The sequence below is a fragment of the Schistocerca gregaria genome, chromosome 2 (assembly GCF_023897955.1).
Source record: "Schistocerca gregaria isolate iqSchGreg1 chromosome 2, iqSchGreg1.2, whole genome shotgun sequence".
Classification (NCBI taxonomy): Eukaryota; Metazoa; Arthropoda; class Insecta; order Orthoptera; family Acrididae; genus Schistocerca; species Schistocerca gregaria.
Genome location: NC_064921.1, coordinates 597839488 through 597846080, shown reverse-complemented (window position 1 = coordinate 597846080; position 6593 = coordinate 597839488).

Here is a 6593-nt window from a genome sequence, read left to right as displayed (position 1 = left end):
TCAGCACTGCAGACTGACGCATGTGTCGGCGCAGTTATGTGGCCAAGGGCGTTATGAATATCGGCATAGGCGGCTGGACTGCGAACCACCTAAGTTTCAAGTGTGTGATATTACGAGTATGCAGGTGAACAATTCGTCCACCTAGACCTGGTATCGTGGAGAGCTGAATTTGCTTGCTTGCTTGGGTACAGTTGATGGGACGAGGACGTCGCATTACTGCTCCAGAGGAGCACAGGTACAGAGACGAGAGCGCATAGCCTGAAATGGGGAAAATCCCTAAGCTGGGAATTTGGAAGGCTGTTACCTGCATGTCCTTTGTGCAGGAGATGCACCAAGAAGTGGTGGAATGTCAGACAGTCTTAAAGATGGCTAAGTTACAACTCTTTTGATCGACAGTAACTCACATCAATTATTAAAGCAAATCTGAATACATCAGCGATCTCAGGTAAATGAGGTGCATCCAATGACATATAAGGCGTTTATGAGATTTGTATCCTCGGCCGAGGGTCTTCCTCGGTAGATACCGATTACTGCGGGCGTTGGGTCCATGACGTGCAGCAATACGTGAACTACGAATTGTTACTCATCACCACTCTATTTCCATGAAGACATTCATAATAACGTGCTCGCTACGCCGACCCGTCATAACTGCGTCTGGCGGCCTACCACGAACAAATACGGATTTGTCAATACTCCAATTTGAGTCGAAAATACATAATTCCGCGTCAGAACCACGCGCTTTGGAAACTGTTCTGCCTGCGCCGGCCGGGGTGGTCGAGCGGTTATAGGCGCTACAGTCTGGAACCGCGCAACCGCTACGGTCGCAAGTTCGAATTTTGCCTCGGCATGGATGTGTGTAATGTCTTTAGGTTAGTTAGGTTTAAGTAGTTCTAAGTTCTAGGAGACTGATGACCTTAGAAGTTAAGTCCCATAGTGCTCAGAGAGGTAGTCAAGGCCGTATGAGCTACACTCTTGTGCCTATCATTCAGCAGGCTAAAGGCCTAACACCTAAAATAACAGTTAGTGGGGATTTTAATATAACTATGAACCAAAACCTTGTCATGCCTCAGTATCCCTTACGAAAGTGGGATAGGTGAGATTTTTGCTAAGTTAGGAGGAGGTGAGAAATTCACGAAACTTGACTTAAATAGTGCCTGTTTACAATGAGAAATGGATGAGCTACTTCAAGACTGTTAAACCATTGTTACTCCTTGGGGTTTGTATAAGTTTACTAGACTTGTTTTTGGAATTGCATCTGCCCCACCTATATCTTAAGCAAAAATGGATAATCCTTGTGTTGGTCTAAAAAAACATACTGCTATCTTGATGATACTATCATCATAGGCTTGTCCTTGGCAGAGCATTGGCTCCATTTAGTTGTGTTAATGGAAAGGTATAGGAATGCTTGACCTTTCTTTTTCTTTCTTTCTTTGAGCCTTCACATGGGTCGGCCTTGTTATGAAGGATTTGGCAGTGGTAATGACAAATGGTGGCCAGATGCCTTCCTGCCGCCGCCGCGAACCCCCTGGGACGTATGTAGTGTACCTCAGCTGTCTATATCTAGTGTAAGCCATGAATTACTGCAAACATCTGCAAATGTAAGTGAGTTGTGTAACTGAGGTGGAACCTGGCGACTAGCTCATTATTCACCTAGTGGGATGTGGAAAACAGCCTAAAAACCACATTGAGGCTGGCCGGCATACTGGCTCTCGTCATTAATTCATTGGGCGGATTTGTTCTGGAGCTGGCGCTCCTACCCGAGTCCAGGAAGAAGCACATTAGTGCTCTCGGCTAACCTCATGGGTTATGAGAGTGCATGCGTAACTGTGAGTATCGTGTGAAAAGTGAGAATCTTAAAAGCGAGGTGGAATATTATGGTCACATTATTGATAAAAATGGATTGAATAATAGTGATAGAACAGTAGAATCTGTGCAGAGAACCATAAAGCCAACGATCCAAACTCAGATCTTGTCATTTTGTGGTATGATGAACTATCAGGGATAATTTTTACCAAATTTGCATGGTTAATTTTTACCAAACTTGTCTGGAAGTCTAGGTCCTCTGTATTCATGCACCAACACACGAAATTTTGGATGGAATGCAAAATGTGACAAAGCATTCAAAGAAGCTACACATATGTTGCTGTCACACTGTAAGTAGGATGTTTAGGTTTTTTTATTGGTAACGCCACGTAGCGCTCTGTATGAAGATCACTGCCTGTGCTGTGTGCAGTCTGTGGCTCGTTGGCATTGTTGTAATACTCGCCATTGTAGTGTTGGGCAGCTGGATGTTAACAGCGCGTAGCGTTGCGCAGTTGGAGGTGAGCCGCCAGCAGTGGTGGACGTGGGGAGAGAGATGGCGGAGTTTTGAAATTTGTAAGGATTGATGTCATGAACTGATATATATATATATATATATATATATATATATATATATATATATATATATATATATATAATGACTATTAAGGTAAATGCATTGTTTGTTCTCTATTAAAATCTTTCATTTGCTAACTGTGCCTATCAGTAGTTAGTGACTTCCGTAGTTTGAATCTTTTAGTTAGCTGGCAGTAGTGGCGCCCGCTGTATTGCAGTAGTTCGAGTAACCAAGATTTTTGTGAGGTAAGTGATATGTGAAACGTATAGGTTAATGTTAGTCAGGGCCATTCTTTTGTAGGGATTTTTGAAAGTCAGATTGCGTTGCGCTAAAAATATTGTGTGTCAGTTTAAACACAGTCTTGTACAATTTTTCAAAGGGGACGTTTCAACACCAAGTTTTTTGTGATAATGAACCATCATTGCCACTGTTTTTAGCTTGCGACGCTGCTGAGTCAGGCATGGGTGCATGCCCACAAAATTATTGTATCTTGGATAAAGAAACTAGAGCCATTGAAGGGAGTGTAGAAAGATATGATCTGTACCTAAGAGAGTGTCACTTTACTATGATAAAGAATCATGAACTACTCATCTATAAGTTCAGTCCCGAAGCTTCACTGTCTTCCATTTGTAATAGGAGGTAGTAAAGACTGGCCGAATTTTTATCTTAGCGGGATTATCTCATTAAATATCGTAAAACTGATGGAAGTTCTAACTCTGACTGTTAATGAAGATTCCCTTTACCTGGGCAGATTGAACATGATGATTATGTGTATGTAAATTTCCTCATGCTTGACAGGTCCCTGTTACAGACGGAAATTCCCAAAGACACAATAAAAGATAAAATTCTATCTGTTGTGTTGAGCTGTGGGAAAAATAACATAAAGGTGCCATACATTCTCGAAAAGTATTCAATGCATCGGAGTGAGTAATCCGTTGATCAAATCTGTTTTGTTAAGGGGAAAGAGTTGTAATCCCAAGCAGTCTAAGATATCGGATTTTAAAAGAAATTTACTCAGGTCATTTGGGAATCATAAAAATGAAGTCTGTAACTCAAAGCTTCATGTGGTGGTCTGGACTGATTAAAGAAATAGAACAAATCACAGCTGTTTTCAGTGGATATTCTAGAGTCAGTGGGGCTCCAGCCAGAGCCCCACACCACCCATGGGAAGGGCCTACAGAGCCGCAGGAGAGGCTTAATATCGAATTCGCAGAGTTTTGTAAGAACATGTATCTAATCGTAGTGGATGCCCACAATAAGTGGCCAGAAGTAACCAGGCACAGGGATCTACCAACACATCTGCACTAGTGGATGCATCAGTTTGGCCTGCCTAAAACGATTGTGTTAGACAATGGGCCCCAATCAGTTGGTGCTCACTTTGCAACATTTTGTGCAAAAAGTGGAATTTGGCGTTTAACCATTGCGTCTTACATCCCAGTTCAAACGGCCAATCTCAGCGAGATGGCCAAAGTTTTAAGCATGCATTGGAAGCCTGTATGTTTGATGAAACATCAAACTCTGATAAATTTTATAGATGGTTATTTGCATATCAGAACGCAGAACATACATGTATAGGGCAAAGCCCAGCCATGCTTATGTTTGGGAGGTATCTAAGGACTCGATTAAGCCTAACCAAATCATTTGACATCCAGCTAAAGATCAAACACAAGGTAATACTTGAAAAGAGCTGTACATTCAGTTTCGGAGATTTTGTAGGTATGAGAAACGGTATTCACTCTGATGCATGGGAAATGGACATAGTTTTCAAATAAGAAGGAAATGTTACATACACAATAAAAGCTCTAACTGGAAATAGCCATAGGAAACATATGGACCAAGTCTTGTCATTTGTTTCCAGTGATGAGTGCCATTTCTGAAACTAATGTAATGTAAACAATTGATCGGAGTATTGTTGTCCTGCGTTAAAAAAATTACTGTCGTCGTTTAGTAGCGTTTATGCTCAAAAGTAGCTGCAATTGCTGACATAATTGTGCATGGAGTGCTTTGCAGTAATTAGATGGTCAGAAGTGGATATCTGATAACAGCTATATGTATGACAAACTGGAATTGATGATGAAAGGCAACAGAGAAAATCCACTGTCCAGTCTCATTAACATGAACACCTACTAAAAGCCTGAATATCCAGCTTTTGCAGCACAGCACAGACTGCTGCAAGAATTGCAGAAAGAGATTTAATGAGGTTCTAGAAGGTACGGACAAGTATGTAGAGCCACACAAATTCCAATGCCGTGGCGAGCTAAGCTAGGTCTCTCTGTTGAGGATCCATGGTGTGAACAGCCTGATCGAGGTGGTCCCACAGATTCTCGATTGGGTTTAAATCCAGGGAGTTTGGTGGCCAGAGAATCACAGAAGACTCTTCCTAGTGCACTGTGAACCAGTCATATACACTGCGAGCTGTATGACAGGCATTTTCCTGCTGGAAGATCTAATTGTGCCGAGGAAAAAACTGCTTGTAGGGTGAACATTGTCCCCAAGGACAGATGCTAGTTTGTGTTGATCCACTGTGCCTTCCAGAATGATGAGCGCACCCAGGGAATGCCATGAAAACATTCCTCAGCCCATATTGCTCCTTCCTCCGGACTGGACCCTTCTGATGATTGTTGCAAGGTCTTTGCTTTCAAACGTTTCACGCTGCACAGGCCAACTGCCATGTGTCCAATGGTGCTTGAAATGTATCCAGATGCAGTACTGCTGTGACAATTCCAGGTTTCGTTGCTGATGAATAGCTGTCAGTGAGGATGCCTGGTGTAGAGGACCATATGCAGCAGTGATCACTGAATTGGGTTTAAATTCAAGGAGTTGATGACCAGGAGATTGCAGTAAACTCATCTTGGTCCCCTTCAAAACAATCACATACACTGGGAGCTATATGACACAATCGCACTTCCCTGCTGGTAGATGCCATTGTGCTGAGGGAAAAAACTACGTGTAGGGATGTACAAAGTCCCCAAGAACTTGGTAGACTCTTGGTTCATCTGGATGATCAGTTGCTCAACTGTTGCATGTCTATTCGACTGTACACATCTCTGCAGCCGTCGTTCACCCCTGGCATCAATGGTGTGTGGTGCCTCACAGTTGCCTCAGCGCCAGTTTGGGATAGCGTTGTTTTGCCATGGATGATATACTTTAATCATGTCAGTCCTGTGAATAGTTTACAAACGGAAATGCTTGCAACATTTGCCCTGAAAGGTGATGATCAGACCCTTTTGGACGTCATATAAATTGCTCCATTTGTGCATTACGACAATGATTATACTGAAACTTCCTGTCTGAATAAAACTGTGCGCCAGACCGAGACTCGAACTCGGGACCTTTGCCTTTTGTGGGCAAGTGCTCTTCCACTGAGCTACCCAAGCCCAACTCATGTCCCGTCCTCACAGATAACTTCTGCCAGTACCTCCTCTCCTACCTTCCCAACTTAGAGCACTTACCTGTGAAAGGCAAAGGTCCCGAGTTCGAGCCTCGGTCCGTCACACAGTTTTACTCTGCCAGGAAGTTTCATATCAGCGCACACTCCACTGCAGAGTGAAAATCTCATTCTGGAATGATTATACTGTTTTCTGCAGCCCCCTTGACACAATGTGCTGCTAGTGCTGCCATCTATCGCTGGTATGTGGTTATTGCACGTTGACGTTAAACATAAGTGGTGATCATATTAATATGTTTGGACTATATAAAACAGTTCATCTAATGTGGTTCAAAAGGTACTCAGATATTTGTCATAATGAAGTAGTGTATAGCATCCCCAGTGAGGTAATAAGAAAACACTTAAAAAAACAGTATTTATAAAGAAGAGACATTTATAACTTGAATGATACAGATGTTTATTATGTAGCCGTAAAATAATAATTTCTCTGTGTAGGTTTCGAGTGCAAAGAAATATAACAAAATGATCTAAACAGATGACAAGATACACTCCTTTCTTAATTTTTAGTCGTCTTCACTTCTCTTCTTGTCTCGGTCGTGTGTAGATGGACATCTTGCGAGTGCTGGCAAATGTAAGCATATTTGTGTGAGTTAAGCAGATAATATATTGATTTAATATTATTGTGCACTTTTAATTTGTAAGAGGTGATCCCGATTTCATGTCTGCCTTCCTTGAATTAACCTGCATTCAAGTAATTTACAGTTCAACAATCGCAGAGGCCGAAGCAGCCAACGACGCCATTATGTGGCGATATTAACTTATGAAAAA